At 42.1% G+C, this 19,419-nt stretch overlaps 1 long non-coding RNA gene across 1 annotated transcript; it reads left to right on the top strand.

Moving 5' to 3' along the window:
- Positions 1-6,711: 6,711 nt before the first annotated feature.
- LOC129651782 (uncharacterized) lies at positions 6,712-12,838 on the top strand. The gene is made up of 3 exons (XR_008714299.1): positions 6,712-6,999; positions 7,441-7,594; positions 12,515-12,838. It is a non-coding gene; the product is annotated as an uncharacterized LOC129651782 (long non-coding RNA).
- The last annotated feature ends 6,581 nt before the right edge of the window (positions 12,839-19,419 follow it).

Here is a 19,419-nt window from a genome sequence, read left to right as displayed (position 1 = left end):
CATTAAAAAATACTGCATGTTTCAAAAACTTATTCCATGTGCTTGCCATCTTATGAAGCCTAGAGAAAGTCTAGCATGCTGGTGAAGATCTCATCCAATCTCGGCAATTAGATTTGCATAGGAATCCTTGCTTTGTACTTAACCAAATTGTGACCTTAACCAAGCCCCAGTTTCCTCATCTGCAAAATGGGCAAAATAAGATACCTAACATACAGGGTGATTTAAAGCATTAATTCAAATTACACAGTCAACACAAGGTAGTTATTATTCCTGCTGCTGCTGCTGCTGCTGCTGCTGCTAAGTCACTTCAGTCGTGTCCGACTCTGTGCGACCCCAGAGACGGCAGCCCACCAGGCTCCCCCGTCCCTGGGATTCTCCAGGCAAGAACGCTGGAGTAAGTCGCCATTTCCTTTTCCAATGCATGAAAGTGAAAAGTGAAAGTGAAGCCGCTCAGTCGTGTCCGACCCTTAGCGACCCCATGGACTGCAGCTTACCAGACTCCTCCATCCATGGGATTCTCCAGGCAAGAGTACTGGAGTGGGTTGCCAGTGCTTTCTCCAGTTATTATGCCTAGTCCCTGCTCATTTCCACTTTAACATACATAGGGAAATTCAGGCCTCTGGGTGGGGGTGGGATGGAATCGCCTCATTTGAGCAGCATTATCCCTGGTGGCTCAGATGGCAAAGAATCTGCCTGCATTGCAGGAGACCCAAGTTTGATCCCTGGGTCGGGAAGATCCCCTGGAGTAGGAAATGGCAACCCACTCCAGAATTCTCGCCTGGAGAATTCCATGGACCGAGGAACCTGGCAGGCTATAGTCCATGGGTCGCCAAGAGTTGGACATGATTGAGCAGCTGATACTTTCTACTTTCTTCTTGCTATCCAGTCAAGGGAATAAAATCAGCTTTTGAGAGAGCTGCACCATGTCCAGCAGGTATGCCCCTGACTCTGGAGCAATCCTGACCTTAGTTCTGTTGGATCTCAGAAGGGAAAGGACCCAGGCCAGGGGAAGAAGGGAGAGGAACAAAGATGGCAGGAGCTGGCCCATTCTGTTTTTCCTTATGCTACCTGGACGTCCCCAAAGGAGGCTTTAATTTGTCCTTTCTGCCATCAGGTACATTTGTGAATGGGATTAACTGACAGTGTGGACAGAGGAGCCTGGCAGGCTACAGTCCATAGAGTCACAAAGAGTTGGACACGATAGAAACGACTTGTCACGCATGCACGCACACGCATGATGTGTCGCTTAGACTCTGGACTAGATCATGCTGGGCTCAAAGCCCAACTCAGCTGTTTCCAAGCATCAGTTTCCTTAACTATTAAATGGGACTAATAACATACATATTCATATTTTGCATGAAGGTTTGAAAAAAATGACAAGTGCCAGCACACATTAGCTACCCTAGATGTTAACAATGATCATAACTAATCGTGGCGCGAATTCAACAACTTGTATTTGTGAAAGGTGTCCAGTGGGTAGACCATGTCCGAAATGACCATTCAGCTGTGGCGCTGTTCAGTTATGCTCCTGAGTTATCTCCAGGAACAGATGAGAAGAGTGAGGCACAGACAGTAAAATGGAATCTATCTTTCACCAGTAAATGGACAAATGGACTTGATGTACTCTTCCTATGTGAGGCAGCAAGAACCAACGGCACTCACATAGAGTTCCTGCCAAGAAACGCATAACCCAAATCTGCTGCTGCTGCTGCTAAGTCGCATCAGTCATGTCCGACTCTGTGCGACCCCATAGACGGCAGCCCACCAGGCTCCCCCGTCCCTGGGATTCTCCAGGCAAGAACACTGGAGTAGGTTGCCATTTCCTTCTCCAAAGCATGAAAATGAAAAGTGAAAGTGAAGTCACTCAGTCGTGTCCGACTTTTAGTGACCCCATGGACTACAGCCTACCAGGCTCCTCCATCCATGGGATTTCCCAGGCAAGAGTGGGGTGCCATTGCGTTCTCCAAATCTAAACACGAGCAAATGTCACACGAACCCAGATAGAGGTGGGATTCTACCAAATAACTGGCCTCTCCCTCAAAAATGTCATTGTTATGAAAGACGAAGAAAGGCTGAGGAACTGTTTCAAATTAAAGGAGAATAAAGTCATATGACCACTAAAGGCAAAGAGTGATCTGGAATTGTACCCTAGATCATAGTTTTTAAAAAACTGCTATAAAGGACATTATGGGGGCAATTGGTGAAATATGGATATGGTACGATTATTAGATAGAGTATTTGATTCATGTTAAATTTTTGACTTGATAGATGTTCCCTGGGTTGTATAAGATGATTTCTTGCCCTTAGAAAGTACAAACTTTTGACGCAAAGGGACATGGTGTCTGCAACTCTCAAATGGTTAAAGAGAACAAATTATCTATATATGTATACACCTATCTACCCTACTCCTATATGTGTGCATATATCTCATATATGTTTAAGATAACGTAGTAATATGTGACTGCATTTAACAATTACAAATCTTGGTAAAGGATATGCAAGAATTATTTGCACTATACTTTCAACTCTTCCATATTATTTTGAAATTATTTCAAAATAAGAAATTAAGAAAAGTAATACATTTGAAATGTTCAATGCATTAGAAGCCTACAGTGACTTTTTTTTTAATCAGAACTGTCTCATTTTAATGTATGTCTGACAACAAAATTTGATTCACTGATCAGTGGCTTGACCCCATCAAAAATTGCTGATTTTTTTCCTAATAACATAGTTTTCTTTTGTGACTCTTATTCCTACCAGGTTCAATTTTCCCAGGCCAATTTTGTGATCTAAATTTTGTCGAGAAGATTTAGGGTCTTCCTTCCATTTTTAGTCAATAATAATCTTTACTACATGCAATATTAGTCTTTGTCAGTTTCATTTTCTGTTGCTTATTTCTACCAAGTAAAAATTTTTTCGATTTTCAATGTTACCAATAAGATTTAATTCTTTAGTTTTTTTCCCTGATATTAATCCATAGATAGTTTAGAAGGATTTTCAACCTGGCTGTACTTCTGAATTACCTATGAGGCTTGTGAAAAAGATAGGTTTCCCGCTGCCAACGCCTCTAAGACTCTGAATTAATAGGCTGGGAGGGATCCATATCCGTATTTTTAACTAGCCCTTCAAGTTCTGTAGCAGTTATTGGCCATTGCTTGATGTGGAGCCCAACTTGCCTTGTGTTATTGGTAAGAAATATTGTAAACTCTCTGGGCTTTGTTATCCTTATGATTTTAATATTTCAGTTCCCCATTTGACTATGAGATTTGTGAGGAGAGGACCAAGTTCATGGTTTCTATATGGCCAGCATACCCATTTGTTAGGTTAGGAGGCAAAAATGTAAGCTGATTGGCTGTTGGTTCATTCAACACCTTGAGTATCAGTGTCAAACGAAGGAATGACTTTTTCTTTGTGGTAAAATGTACAAACCTGTAATTTATTATTTGAACCATTTTTAAGTGTACAGTTTAGTGACATGCGCATTCGCATTGCTGTGAATCGCTACTACTCATCACAAGGATTTTTCATCATCCCAGACTGAAACTATGTACCCATTAAGCAATAACTCTCTGTTACCCGCTCCCAGCCCTGGTAACCTCTCTTCTCCTCTCTGTCTCTGTGCAGTTGACTATTTTAGGGACTTCATATAAGTAGGAGTCATGCTATGTTTGTCCTTTTTTGTCCTTCTGATTTCACTTAGCATAATGTCTTCAATCTTGCAGAAGGGAATGGCTTCTGTATTCCAGTATTGGAATGGAAAACATTCCAGTATTCTTACCTGGTTCATTTATGACATAGGATGTATCAGATGCTTTATCATAAAATCACATGCTAGCAAAGTAATGCTCAAAATCCTTCAAGCTAGTTTTCAACAATATGTGAACCGAGAAATTCCAGATATACAAACTGGATTTAGAAAAGGCAGAGGAACCAGAAATCAAATTGCCAATATCTGTTGGATCATAGGAAAAGCAAGGGAATTCCAGAAAAAAAATCTACTTGTTTATTGACTATGCTAAAACCTTTGCGTGTATAGATCACAACTGTGGAAAATTCTTCAGGAGATGGGAATACCAGACCACCTTACCTGCCTCCTGCAAAACCTGTATAAGAAGTAACAGAAATGAACATGGAACAATGAACTAGTTCAAAATTAAGAAAGGAATACAACAAGGCTGTATATTGTCACCCAGCTGATGTAACTTATATGTAGAGTTCATCATGCAAAATGTCGGGCTGGATGAAGCACAGTCTGGAATCAAGATTGCAGGGAGAAATATCAATAACCTCATATATGCAGATAATACCACCCTTATGGCAGATGAAAGTGAAAGAGGAGAGTGAAAAAGCTGGCTTAAAACTCAACATTCAAAAAGTGAAGGTCACGGGATCTGCTCCCATCACTTCACAGCAAATAGATGGGAAAACAATGGAAACAATGACAGCCTTTATTTTGGGGGGCTATAAGATTACTATGGATGGTGACTGCAGCCATGAAATTAAAAGATGCTTGCTTCTTGGAAGAAAAGCAATGGCAAACCTAGACAGCACATTAAAAAGCAGAGACATTACTTTGCCAACAAAATTCTGTGTAGTCAAAGCTATGGTTTTCCAGTAGTCATGTATGGATGGGAGAGTTGGACCATAAAGAAAGCTGAGGACTGAAGAATTGATGTTTTTGAACTGTGGTGTTGGAGAAGACTCTTGAGAGTCCCTTGGACTGCAAGGAGATCCAACCAGTCCATCCTAAAGGAGATCAACCCGAATTTTCCCTGAAAGGACTCATGCTGAAGCTGAAGCTCCAGTACTTTGGCCACCTGATGCGAAGACCTGACTCAATGGAAAAGACTCTGTTGCTGGGAAAGATTGAAGGCAGGAGGAGAAGGGGATGACAGAGGATGGGATGGTTGGATGGCATCACTGACACAGGGGATGTGAGTTTGAGCAAGCTAAGGGAGATGGTGAAGGACAGGGAAGCCTGATGTGCTGTAGTCCATGGGGTCTCAAAGAGTCAGACATGACTGAGTGACTGAACAACAACAAATGTATCAGAATTTCACTTCTTCTTATGGATAAATAATGTTCCATCATATACATATACCACATTTTGTTTATTCATTTATTCATCAACAGATATTGGTTTGTTTCCACCTTTTGGCTAATGTGAATAATGCTGCTATAAACATGATTGTGCAAGTTTCTGTTCAAATCCCTGCTTTCACTTCTTTTGGGTGTATACCCAGAAGTGGAATTGTTGGATCACATGGTAATGCTATGTTTAATATTTTGAGGAACCACTATAATGTTCTCTTTGGCAGCTGAGGAAGGACTATTTTTAAAAGTTGCTTTAATAAAGGTAGAAAGATGATTATCTTTTATGACTTTTATCCCAAGTTTATTGAGAAAAAAATTAGTAAATTTATCTTTAGCAACCTGGAAGGATCATACACTTCCCCTTTTGTTCTGTGGGAGACTGATTGCATTAAAATCCTCAATTCTGCACACCTCCTTGCATCTATCCCTCTTTGACACATGACCTTGCAGCTCTTCTGCCTAAAAAGGGGTCTATTTCCCCATCCCTTGATCTTGAGTTTGCTCACGTGACTTGCTTTGGTCAATGGGATATTAGCAAATTCCACATAAGCAGAGGCTTTACAGGTGCTTATATGACTGATTTGCACTAGCTTTTACATTTCTGCCTTTGTCATAAGAATATACCCAAGCTGGACTTCTGGAAGACTAGGAGAATAAAGTCAAACAGTTTGGTTTTCCCAGCTGACCACAAAATGCCATACCCAGAGTTAGATTAGAAGAACAATTCAGATTAAATCCCCAAGCCACAGTTTCATGAGTTAAACAAATGCTTATTGTTTTATATCACTGAGTTTTGGGGTGGTATGTAATACAGATTTATTGTGGCAACAGATAACTGATACACCTTCCTTCCTCTGCCAATCTGTTGCAGTTTCTGCATCTGTTGAAGAGTGATAAAGTGACTGATTTCACTGAATTTACAGAGATACCATGAGAAGTAAATGCCAGAATTCCTGGAGAAGGGAATGGCAACCCACTCCAGTGTTCTTGCCTGGAGAATCCCCTTGGGCAGAGGAACCTGGTGAGCTTCAGTCCATAGGGTCTCCAAGAGTCGGACACGACTAAAGTGACTTAGCACAAATGCCAGAACTGGCCAGGTCTGGCAACTGCCAGTTACAATCTGAAGTTCTATTTCTCTCTTCTCTTTTTAAAGTTATGCAACACCCCCCCACACACACACACACTTTTTTTTTTTTTTTTTTTTTCTGGAGGAACGAGGGCTGTAGAGGTCACCTGTTTTTTATTGTAACATATTTTAGTGACAAGATCTCAATGTTGTGTTCCTTGGAGAACAAGATCTCCACCATGCTCAGTTTCTGTATCCTGAGTGGAGTCTCTCTACTCACCTGTGTACCATCAGCAAATGACTCAGGCCTAGCTAATCCATGCATTTCATCCCCTTTGCCCCAAATTGGTTCAGGAAGAATCACATGGCAGGCCAAGTCAATGAGATCACTTTCAAGAATATGGATTGCAAAGTTTCTCTTTCCATTTAGATTACTGTGTCATCCCTTGATTCTCCACTCCCCTCCCCACCCCCACCCACACACACTTAAAGCTGAACAGTAGTTCCAGACTTTACTAAAGGGTTAGAAGAAGAGCATCAGAGGCGTGACAGAGCTCAAAGATGGCTGCAACCATGTCTCCCATCCCACTGCTCTTCTACAATGTCTTTGCCTCTACTCCTAAGGGCTGGAGTCTAATTCTCTTCTTAATTTAGGTGAACTTGTGACTGCTTCAACCAATAGACCACTGTGGAAGTCATGTTGACTGGATTTCTAGACTGAAGTATGAAAGACAAAGTATCTTTATTCATTAGAATGTTCACACCTGGAGCCCTGAACCATCTTGCAGGAAACCCAAATTCCCTGAGGCCGCCGTCTTTTGAGGAAGCCAAGCTGCACTGTGAGTATTTCCCAGGTAGCTCTAGTGGTAAAGAACCCACCTGCCAATGCAGGAGACATGAGAGACATAGGTTCGATCCCTGGGTTGGGAAGATCCCCTGGAGGAGGTCATGGCAACTCACTCCAGTATTCTTACCTGGAGAATCCCCATGGTCAGAGGAACCTGGCAAGTTACAGTCCATAGGTCACAAAGAGTCAGACACAACTGAATTAACTCAGCGTGCGTGCATGCAAGCTGCCGTGTAGTCTCTCTGGTAGGCAGCCAGGCAGGCAGACTCTAAGGTGGCCCTCACTTATCCCCGCGTCCTGGTATCCATGCCATTGCATAATACCTTCACACTGAGTGAAGCTGAGACTTGCTTCTAATCAGCAGAATACTGCAAATTATGGGTTCTCACTTCCACGGTTATGTTACTTAAGACTATAACCTCTTTCTGTTCAGTAGACTCAACCTTGTTGGCTTTGATGAAGCAAGTTTGCCATATTGAGGAGTTCCATGTGGCAAGGAACTGGGAATAGTTTCTGGCCAACACCACTCAGGAAATGTAGCACTTTGTCCAACAACCCAGAAAGAACTGACTCCTGTGAACAACCAGGTAAGCAAGCCTGGAAGCAGATCCTTCCGCCACTGAGCCTTCAGTGGGACACCAGCCACTGCTTGCAGCCTCATGAGAGACCCCAAAGCAGATTCTTGACCCACGGAAATTGTGAGATAATAAATGTGTGTTGAAGATTACTTCTCTATGTGCCAATATTTTTATTCCAATACTTTGGAATGGAAATCATTCACAGACTCTTTAACAGTGGATAGCATCATCTCTGCTCTCCTTCCTGAAATCTGACATTGAGCACTGCCCCAGAACTTATGCCATCTTAGTAAGAACTTAGTAAGGGGAATTGACTGAGCCAAGGATATTCACTCAATAGAGTGAATTTTTCCAAAGAAAAACATTTTTTCCTTGGATTTTTGAGAGCTGTTGAGTATGCATTCAACTTTGCAGAAGTCAGTGTTTGACCATATGAAATGAAAACAGTCCTCCATGATCTAAATGTATCCTTCCTACTGAAGGACAAAAGTAATCCGGAAGTCTCCCAGGCCTTCCTAGCCTGGTATAAATGAGGTCACGTTTTATTTATTTATTTAACAAATACTTACCCAGGGCTTGCAATGAGCTGTTCTAAGTGCATTAAAACCGTCAATTCTTTTAACAATTTGATGAGGTAGGTACTATTTATTACCCTCCCTGCTTTATAAATGATGAAACTGAGGCACAAGAGGTGAAGAAACTTGCCCAAGGACACAGAGCTCCTACGTGGATCTAAGTTTTAGACTCAGGTGTCCAGCTGCAGAGCCTGTGCTCATCTTCCCTTTGCTAGCCTGAATCTCATTAATGTACAGCCTTACCTGCCAGGTGGAGGCATTTGAGCCTCCCTGATAAAAGCCCCTCTTTCCTTTAATTCTCACAATTTCCAGAGTCCTTGAGAGGTGCTGCATGTGGACGCGACGCTTCCTTGAATATTTTCCCTGGAGGGCAAGTCTGCTTATTCTATAAGCTATCTATTGTTGCTAAGTCATGTCCAACTCTTTTGCCACCCCATGGACTCCTCTGTCCATGGGATTTCCTAGGCAAGGAAACTGGAGTGGGTTGCCATGTCCTTCTCCAGGGGATCTTCCCAACCCAGGGATTGAACCCAGGTCTCCTCCAGTGTAGGTGGATTCTTCACTGTCTGAGCCACTGGGGAGGCCATAAGCTATCTATTACAACAATGTTACCTAATAAACAGCCCCAAGACTCAATGGCTTCAAATAATAATTTCCATGAATTTAATTTGTGAGCCTGCTGATCAGTTGAAAGATTCCTGTGATCTTGGGTGGGCTTGTCCACATACCTGGGGTGGACTGACTCTTGGCTGATCTCTGTTGGCCATGGCTGGGACAACTAGGGCCACATGATTCCGGTCCACACATTTCTCATCCTGTAGCAGCCTAGTCTATGTGTGTTCACTTGGCCATGGCAGACAAGCCCAACTGCACAGGCACATTGCAAACTCCTGTTTAAGTCACATCTGTGAGCATCCTATGGACCAAACAAGTCATGCAGCTGGACCCAGAGTCCAAGCAGGAGAACACTTCACAGTCACCTGGTGCCAGGCAGGGGTACAGGCAGGAATAAAGAATTGGGGCCCTTAGTTGGTGATGGACAGGGAGGCCTGGTGTGCTGCGGTTCGTGGGGTCACAAAGAGTCGGACACGACTGAGCAACTGAACTGAACTGAACTGAATGCAATCAATCTACCATACTTATCACCAATTTTATTTCTTCTCCAAAAATGTTAGAATAAAATTAAATTTCAAAATAAAAAAACATTAGGATAAAGCTGCCCAAGACTATACATTAAAGCTGTGCTCTGAGAGATGGTAAAGAAGAAAGCCAAACCGGGAGCCATCAATACAAACAGTTTCTATCTAAAGGGAAAATAGCAGCGTTCCTCTGGATCAGTGGGAAATGAAACTGAGAATTCAGAACTCAGCCCACTAGTGCGTCAGGGAGGCCCACATTCTGGTGGCGGAGTGGCAGTCAGCAGGGTAGGCATCGTGCAGGCCTCGTGTCTGAGCAGTAATATTAGCGCCCAAGTCACATCAGAGCAGGTGACAGCGAAGCTGACTCTGTTAGCAACTTTTTAGCATATCAGTGTTTCTTTCTGTTTCTCTGGCAGAAAGCAAGGATATTGGCTTGCCTGCTACAAAAGTGGCCCCCAAGCAACCCATTTCTCTAGGAGGGAATGAGTGAATATATACTTTATTCTCACTCCTGGAAAGCAGGAGCTGACATTTTCTGGGCTCGCACATAGCCTGATTATGATTGTGTCTCTGAGAAATAGGGGAGCCTTGTTAAGGTGGCTCAGTGGTGAAGAATCCTCCTACCAATGCAAGAGACAGGGATTCAATCCCTGGGTCTGGAAGATCCCCTGGAGAAGGAAATGGCAACCCACTCCAGTATTCTTGCCTGGAGAATCTCATGGACAGAGGAGCCTGGCGGGCTACAATCCATGGGGTTGCAAGAGTCAGACATGATTTAGCAACTAAACAACAACAGATTAAAACAGTCAAATGAGTCTGTAACCTACAGCCCCATGGCCCCATTCTTCTACCATGAGAATAAACTGGAAATATCACCCTCCTCGAGGGGGCAAAGGTCAAGACCTAGGGATATATATTGACTGATGCTTTTTTGGAAATACTGGAAAAGCCTCAGTAGACAGTAAAACTTACCCCCGAAGCAGAGCTGACAAGCCTAGAGTATTCCGCTTTCCCTTCAGCGACATCAGGACATTGACAATGATAGCTCATTGCCTTAAAGTGGGAGGCTTAACAGAAGAACACAGATCACATGCCATGGGTCCCAGGCCCGTCCTAGACTATGTCAGAGCTGTAAGGAACTTCTGCAATCCTATGAATCCTTTCCGGATAAATCATTTACCTTATTTCAGGTGCTTTACACATTGCTGCTGCTGCTGCTAAGTCGCTTCAGTCATGTCCGACTCTGTGCGACCCCATAGACGGCAGCCCACCAGGCTCCCCCGTCCCTGGGATTCTCCAGGCAAGAACACTGGAGTGGGTTGCCATTTCCTTCTCCAATGCATGAAAGTGAAAAGTGAAAGTGAAGTCGCTCAGTCCTGTCCGACTCTTAGCGACCACATGGACTGCAGCCCACCAGGCTCCTCCATCCATGGGATTCTCCAGGCAAGAGTACTGGAGTGGGGTGCCATTGCCTTCTCCAGCTTTACACATTACCTCATTTAATTCTTAAAGAATCCCCATGAGGTAGATTGATATATACCCCCATTTTAGAGATGAGGAAACTGAGGCAAAAAATTTACCCAAATCACACAGCACATAGTGTTGAGGCTGTCTGACAGCAGAACTGACTTCGCTGTGAAAGCTCCCATCGAGGGATGTCTTGTAAAGTAGGGGACACATCCACTGGGGATCCAATTTTGAAAGAGTAGTCGACACAGAGAGTTTTAAAAGCGTGGCTAACTAGATTCTCAACTGCTGCCTGTATGGCATCCTGTCACCAACCTGCCTGAGAGCTCCAATATGAAGACATGAATCTGGTTTTCCTTGCTCACCTTCCCTTTATTGGTTGCCCTTCTCCTATTTGACAAAATAAAGGTGCATTCCTTTTGCATCCAGTCTTACTGTGGGGTATTGCCCTGGGTGGATCACCCTGGGTTGGGAGTGGATGGGGAGAGGATGCCAGAAAGAGGCCTGCTTCCAAATGCTGAGAGTTTCCTTTAATCCCAATATTACAGTCCCTCCTCTATCCAGCCCACTAAGAGACGGATTTCCATTAATTTCATTTTTGTTTAACAATTATCAAAATTTTGATCAACTGTATCCTAAAATTAATTGTGTTGATGACTTAATTCAGAAGAGTGCTTAACACTTAGAGCCTTAGGATCACAGGAAATATAAATATTTTTCAATTTTCATCTACAAACGTATTTTTGATTTAGAGACCATGCCAAGATGATCCATATGAGGCTTACAAGCAGAAGAATATATTACATTCCTATAAAACTCTGTGAGGGGAGTGGAATGGAAAAAAATTATTTAAAGGAGAAAGAAGAACATTGTAAAATTTCTAACTGTTAAGAGTTTGTTCATCTATTTTTTTTTAAATGGATGATGGTGGACATAAAATCAGTAAGATATTTAAATTCCATTGGATATATTTTAAAGATTGAAGTAACAGTTTTATTTTTAAACACTAATATTTACAATACGCAGGACATTATGCCCTTTACAACTATTTAAAATTGTGATGACAACATTTTAAAATATGTGATTATGTGGTTTTTCAGAATTCTTCTGGAGGTACATGAGCAAAAAAAAAAGTGCTATGTTCTCTGATTTTGTCCAACCACTCTTTTTATAGACGAGGCATTTGCAATCCAGAGAGTAAAGTGGATTTACCCAAGGTCACATAGCGAAATAGTAACTGAGCTAGGCACAGAAGTAAAGCTGCGGGACTCCCAATTTGGCCCTCTTTTCTTAACCATGCTGGCTTTCTGTATCAGTCAGAGTCACAGCAGTTCCCAGCACTCCAAAAGATAAAAAGCAGGAAAGTTAATCACGTGTCCATTTACAGAGGTAAGGACAGGGTTAAGGAAAAGCAACAGGGGCTAGCAAAGGTATAAAGCCATTTCCACCCCTGGGTCGAAGGGGCAAAGAGAAATAACCCTTTCTGGACCCTGTGAGACTGTAGATGTAGGAGAGGGCCACCAACAGGAGGACTTCCCTGGTGGCTCAGACAAGAAAGAATCTGCCTGCAATGCAGGAGACCCAGGGTTCGATCCCTGGGGTGGGGAAGATCCCCTGGAGAAGGGAATGGCACCCCACTCCAGTATTCTTTCCTGGAGAATCCCAGGGACAGAGGAGTCTGGTGGGCTACAATCCATGGGGTCACAGAGTATCAGACAGGACTGAGTGACTAACACTTTCACCAACAGGAGGAACGTGCCCTAAACAGAGCAACAGGGCCGCTGTCAAGCCACAGCCAGCAAGGAGAATGCTGGGGAATAAACACAACCTCTTTCTTCTCCTGTGTGGTTTTCCTGCTGGTTCCTTCCATTGGTCAAGTCTCCCAGAAGCCAGAGGGCAAGAAAGCTGGTTAACACACTCCTCAGAGATCAACATCCTTGGCGCAGAGCAAAATACAGAAGGAGAGAGGGTAGATCTGGAGAGAGGACCAGAAACATCCACTACGCTTTCCATTTTGAACTTGACATTTGTATTTAAACAAAAAGACTTGGCTTTGAAGCCGCAGCAAACTAAAGAGATCATCCCCTCAGAGGAATCCAAAAGCCAACAAACAAACAAAGCCCATTAACATTAAAAAGAATCTAAAAAGAATTGTTTTTTAGAACAATTAAAAAAAAACCCAAAACCTTGTGTGTATGAGTTAGGAGAAATTTAAGAGCTCTTTAAAAGGATTTTTATTTTTCATATTGTAATGAGACACATATATCTTCTTGTTTTAATACTATAATTTTTTTGGCATCTCCTTTCATTGGAAACTGATCTTTATTTCTCTAAAAGTGCCTTGCTAAATCCCCACTCATGGATGCTTTCATAGACTGCTACAGACTCCAAGTAAAACTCAGGAATTAAGAGGAAGTTCCTGAGAAAAGTAACTGGCAAACGGACATTTTAAACAGAACTACATTATTAAAGATAACAATATAAATTATTAATAGTATCTATTAAAGACAGATTAGTCCTATATAATTAGATTGAATGAATGCTTGCAATTGACGTAATCCAAAATGCTTAAACATTTAAATTACCTTTCTAGGTAACCTGTGCTCCTGTTCTAGAAAGAGCAGCGCCCTCTAGGGGCAGGGATCTCCAGTGATCTAATGTCCTTTGACCTGTCCTTTTTATTCACAGAAGGCAATGGCACCCCACTCCAGTACTCTTGCTTGGAAAATCCCATGGACAGAGGAGCCTGTTAGGCTGCAATCCATGGGGTCACTAAGAGTGGGACACGACTGAGCGACTTCACTTTCACTTTTCACTTTCATGTATTGGAGAAGGAAATGGCAACCCACTCCAGTGTTCTTGCCTGGAGAATCCCAGGGACGGGGGAGCCTGGTGGGCTGCCGTCTCTGGGGTCGCACAGAGTCGGACACGACTGAAGTGACTTAGCATAAGTCACAGAGGGAGTGAGGTAGAGTAGAGTGGATAAGAGAAGTGGGAGGTGAGAAGGGGTAGTCTTGTTCCAAATCATCCCCCAAAGGAAAAGAGTTGGGTGATACACAAAGACCCTCAGCTGGGAGATGGAAGACCCCAGTTCTAGGCCTAGTGGTCATTGACTCAACTGTATGTGCTTGGCTATATTCCTCTCTCTGATCTGAGCTTTCTCACCTGTAAATATTAATTCCAATATCTCTTACACCTCAATTGTCTTAGTTGCAACAGTAGAATAATTAAAATAAACTTTTTACAGAATTTTCCTGGACACTACATAAAGTTAATACTTGTAAAAAAAAAAAAAAAGGCTGTTAAGTGCTAAACCAAAATAATGACAGCCACATCGTACTATAGAAAGAACACATGCTCAGGATCAGTTAACCCAGCTTTAAAATTATAGCCTCTAATCACAGATTTTGGCTATGACCAAGTAGTTCAGTTCAGTTCAGTCACTCAGTCCTGTCTGACTTTGCGACCCTGTGGACTGCAGCTTGCCAGGCTTCCCTGTCCATCACCAACTCCCAGAGCTTGCTCAAACTCATGTCCATCGAATCAGTGATGCCATCCAACCATCTCATCCTCTGTCATCCCCTTCTCCTCCCACCTTCAATCTTTCCCAATATCAGGGTCTTTTCCAATGAGTCAGTTCTTTGCCTCAGGTGGCCAAAGGATTGGAGCTTCAGCTCCAGCATCAGTCCTTCCAGTGAATATTCAGGACTGATTTTCTTTAGGATTGACTGGTTGGATCTCCTTGAAGTCCAAGGGACTCTCAAGAGTCTTCTCCAACACCACAGTTCAAAAGCATCAATTCTTTATGGTCAACTTTCTTTTCGGTGCAACTCTCCCATCCATACATGACTACTGGAAAAACCAAAGCTTTGACGTCCTCTGTCTAAGATCTTTCTTGGCAAAGTAATGTCTCTGCTCTTTAATATGCTGTCTAGGTTGGTCATAGCCGGAGCAAGCATCTTTTAACTTCATGGCTTCAGTCACCATCTGCAATGATTTTGGAGCCCAAAAAAATAAAGCCTCTCACTGTTTCTATTGTTTCCCCATCTATTTGCCATGAAGTGATGGGATCAGATGCTATTATCTTTTTTTCCTAACTGTTGAGTTTTAAGCCAGCTTTTTCACTTGCCTCTTTCACCTTCATCAAGAGGCTCTTTAGTTCTTCTTTGCTTTCTGCCATAAGGGTGGTGTCATCTGCATATTTGAGGTTATTGATATTTCTCCCAGCAGTCTTGATTCCAGATTGTGCTTCATCCAGTCTGGCATTTCTCATGATGTACTCTGCATATAAATTGAATAAGCAGGGTGATGATATACAGCCTTGACATTCTACTTTCCCAATTTGGAACCAGTCTGTTGTTCCATGTCCAGTTCTAACTGTTGCTTCTTGACCTGCATACAGATTTCTCAGGAGGCAGGTCAGGTGGTCCGGTATTCCCAACTCTTGAAGTATTTTCCATAGTTTGAGGTGATTCACACAGTCGAAGACTTTAACATAGTCAATGAAGCAGAAGTAGATTTTTTTCTGGAATTCTCTTGCTTTTTTGATGATCCAACAGATGTTGGCAATTTGATCTCTGGTTCCTCTGCTTTTTCTAAATCCAGCTTGACCATCTGGAAGTTCTCGGTTTATGTACTATTGAAGCCTAGCTTGGAGAATTTTCAGCATTACTTTGCTAGTGTGTGAGATGAGTACAATTGTGTGGTAGTTTGAACATTCTTTGGAATTGGCCTTCTTTGGGATTGGAATGAAAACTGACCTTTTCCAGTCCTGTGGCCACTGCTGAGTTTTCCAAATTTGCTGGCATATTGAGTGCACCCCTTTAACAGCATCGTCTTTTAGGCTTTGAAATGGCCAAGTAAGAGATTAGCAAGTGTTCTCCCACAGAGAAACCATAAAGACAGACAAAAACAACCTTTTCAATTGATGAAAACAACCTTTTCAATCCTATAGAAACCAGCTAAAGACCTACACCAGTCTGAGAAGCATTTATGTTTAAAAAAATACTGAACTTTGGATGAGAAGAGTGGCAGTATGGTCTTCCTGCCTGCAGCTGCTCCTAACTCTCAACGTCCTCCTAGTTAGTTGGTGCAGAGATTCTACCAGGAGATGCTGTGCAGTGAATATAGGCAGCAGCATTGCTGAAATCAAAGAGGACATACTCAATTTGGGTAGTAAGTCCAGCAACACTGGTGAAAGTGATTATTTTGGTGGTAAGTGAGCAGAGAGGGCCAATGGCTCCAGTAGTGTGAGATTGTAGTCATGGTTAGGCCAAGCATATTCCTGGCTGAGCCCGCACCTATGAGCAGCTGAGGGCACAAGCTAATCACACAATCCTGAATGACCCTGAGGCTACACACATGTGTTTAAGAGACCAAAAGGGGTCCACAGAAAGTCAAATGACCTGCCTTTGAATGTGCTCCTTTACCCACACATAGATTTCAACAGAAGACAGAAACTTGACTAGCTTGAGTATTTTAGCACAGTCTCTGTTCAATCATTGACTGACTACTAAGCTACACAGATACAGGACGGCCCTTAGGAAGCCAGGCTTAGAAAGAAACAACAAAACCCCTGAAAACCTGGGAAGAGATAGCAGCAGTAGCTGCATATCACTAGGGAGACAGATTTAGCTCAGGCAGATTATTAAACAAATAAAAAAAATAATAATAACTTTCAGGGGGGAAATACAGAATCCAGACTTGTTAAATACATTATCTAGAATGTTCAGGTTTCAACAGCAACAAAAAGTATGAGACATGCAAAGAAACAGAAGTGCGACCCCCACTTGGGGAAAAAGGAATCAGTAAAAACTGCCTCCGAGTGCCTCCAGGTATCTAGTTTGGCAGATAAAAACTTCATAGGTGTGTGCGAAGTCACTTCAGTCGTGTCCAGCTCTTTGTGACTCTATGGACTGTAGCCTGCCAGACTCCTCTGTCCATGGGATTCTCTCCATGCCCTCCTCCAGGGGATCTCCCCAACCCAGGGGCCAAACCTGTGTCTCTTTATGTCTCCTGCATTGGCAGGCAGGTTCTTTACCACTAGACCCATCTGGGAACCCCTAAAGATTTCATGTTGTTGTTCAACCGCTAAGTCATGTCCAACTCCTTGCCACCCCATGGACTGCAGCATGCCAGGCTTCCCTGGCCTTCAGTCTCCCAGATCTTGTTCAAACTCATGTCCATTGAGTTGGTGATGCCATCCAACTATCTCATCCTCAGTTGTCCCCTTCTCCTACTCTCAGTCTTTCCCAGCATCAGGGTCTTTTCCAGTGGGTCAGCTTTTCACACCAGGTGGCCAAAATATTGAAGCTTCAGCTTCAGGATCAGTCCTTCCAATGAATATTTGGGGTTGATTTCCTTTAGGATTGACTGGTTTGATGATCTTTCTGTACAAGGGACTCTCAAGAGTCTTCTCTAGCACCACTATTTGAAAGCATCAATTCTTCAGCGCTTAGCTTTCTTTATGGTCCAACTCTCCCATCCATACATGACTACTGGAAAAACCATAGCTTTGACTATATAGACCTTCATCAACAAAGTGATGTCTTTGCTTTTTAATATGTAGCAGTTATTTAAATATAGTCAGAGACCTAAAGAAAATAATGTTTAAAACGTTAAAGTATAGCAACAATGAAAAAAATAATCTCAATAAAGAGATAAGAATTATTGCAAGGAACCAAAAGGAAATTCTGAAATTGAAAGTATAATAACTGGAGTGAGAAATCAGCAAGAGGGCTTTAACAGAAGACTCAAAATGGACAAAGAAAGGATCAGTGAACTTGAAGACTGGCTAGTAGAAATGATCCATTTTGAAGAAGAGAGAGAAAAAAGATTGCTGAAAAGTGAATGGAGGCCTGTGGTGCAACATCAAGCATACTAACACACATGCAACGGTAGTGCCAGAATGAGAAGAGAAAGAAAGCAGAAAAAAAATTGAAGAAATAATGGCAAAATACCCTCTATTTGAGGAAAACATCAATTTAGACATTCTAGAGAATCAATGAACCTGAAATAAATAATCTTTAAATACAAAAAAGATCCATACCTAGACATATCAGAGTTGAACTGTACAAAGACAAAGAGAAGATCTTGAAAACAGCAAGAGAAAAATGATTCATCATGTATGCTGCTGCTGCTGCGAAGTCGTTTCAGTTGTGTCCGACTCCAGAGATGGCAGCCCACCAGGCTCCCCCGTCCCTGGGATCCTCCAGGCAAGAACACTGGAGTGGGTTGCCATTTCCTTCTCCAATGCATGAAAGTGAAAAGTGAAAGTGAAGTCACTCAGTTGTGTTGGACTCTTAGAGACCAGCCTACCAGGCTCCTCCATCCATGGGATTCTCCAGGCAAGAGTGCTGGAGTGGGGTGCCATTGCCTTCTCCATTCATCATGTATAGAAAGCATCAATACCTTTACTGACTTTTCATGTAAAATAATGGAGACCTAGATGGACATACTGAAAGTACTGGGGAAAAATCTGTCAACTAAGAATTCCATATTAAACAAAACTCCTTCAAGAATGTAAGCTAAATAAAGATGTACTCAGCTTTTTTTTTTTTTTTTTTAAGAAAAAGACTGAGAGAATTCATGCATTCATGCTTATCAGACCAACATTACCAGATATTACAAGAAGTCCTTTGGGCTCAAAAGAATTGACACCAGATGGCAATTTGAATCTATTGGAAGAAATAAAAGCCATCAGAAATGATAACTATGTCATGAGTTAAAATAAGAGACCTTGGGTCTACAGGGTAACCAAAACAACAGGACTTCCTCGGGCATAGTGATAAAGAATCTGCCTACCAATGCAAGAGATGAAAGAGACACAGGTTCGATCTCTGTGTCAGGAAGATCCCCTGGAGAAGGAAATGGCAACCCACTCCAGTATTCTTGCCTGGAGAATCCCATGGACAGAGGAGCCTGGCAGACTGCAGCCCATGGAGTTGCAAAGGGTTGGACATGACTGAGAGACTAACACAGCACAACAACAACAAGAACATCATCTAACTTGATGTTACTAACATCTAGAGAGCACTCCACCAACAACAGTATAATTTGCCTGCTTTTCAAGCACACATGAAGCATTTTCCAAGACAGACCATAAGCTGGGCCATTAAAAAAAGTCTCAGTCAACTTCAAAGGATTGAAATCATAGAAAGTATGCTCTAATTACATTGGAATTACATTAGAAATCAATAATACAGGGAAATTTGGAAAATTAACATATAGTTGGAAATTAAATGACACACTTCTAAATAACAAATTGGTTAAACCAGAAATCACAAGGGAAATTAAAAAAGATTTTAACTGATTGAAAATGAATCAAAATTCATAGGATGTAACTACACAAAAGAGAGAAATGTATAACTTTAAATGCCTATATCAGACATATAAATTAGGAAGGAAAAGTAAAGTTACCTTGATTTACAGGTGACATGAATCCCAGGAATTCTCAGGACTCCACAAAAGAACCCCACTACAAGTAAGAAACAAGTTGAAAATACAGAATACAAGTTCAATATATGAAAATTAATTATATTTCCAAATACTTAAGCCATTCAATTACATGGTTTCATTTACAATAAAATGCAAACGAATAAAATACTTAGTAATGAATTTAACGAAAGAAGTGCTAGATGTGTAGATGAAAGAC

The sequence above is a fragment of the Bubalus kerabau genome, chromosome 4 (assembly GCF_029407905.1).
Source record: "Bubalus kerabau isolate K-KA32 ecotype Philippines breed swamp buffalo chromosome 4, PCC_UOA_SB_1v2, whole genome shotgun sequence".
Taxonomy (NCBI): domain Eukaryota; kingdom Metazoa; phylum Chordata; class Mammalia; order Artiodactyla; family Bovidae; genus Bubalus; species Bubalus kerabau.
This window is presented reverse-complemented; position numbering and strand designations above follow the sequence as displayed.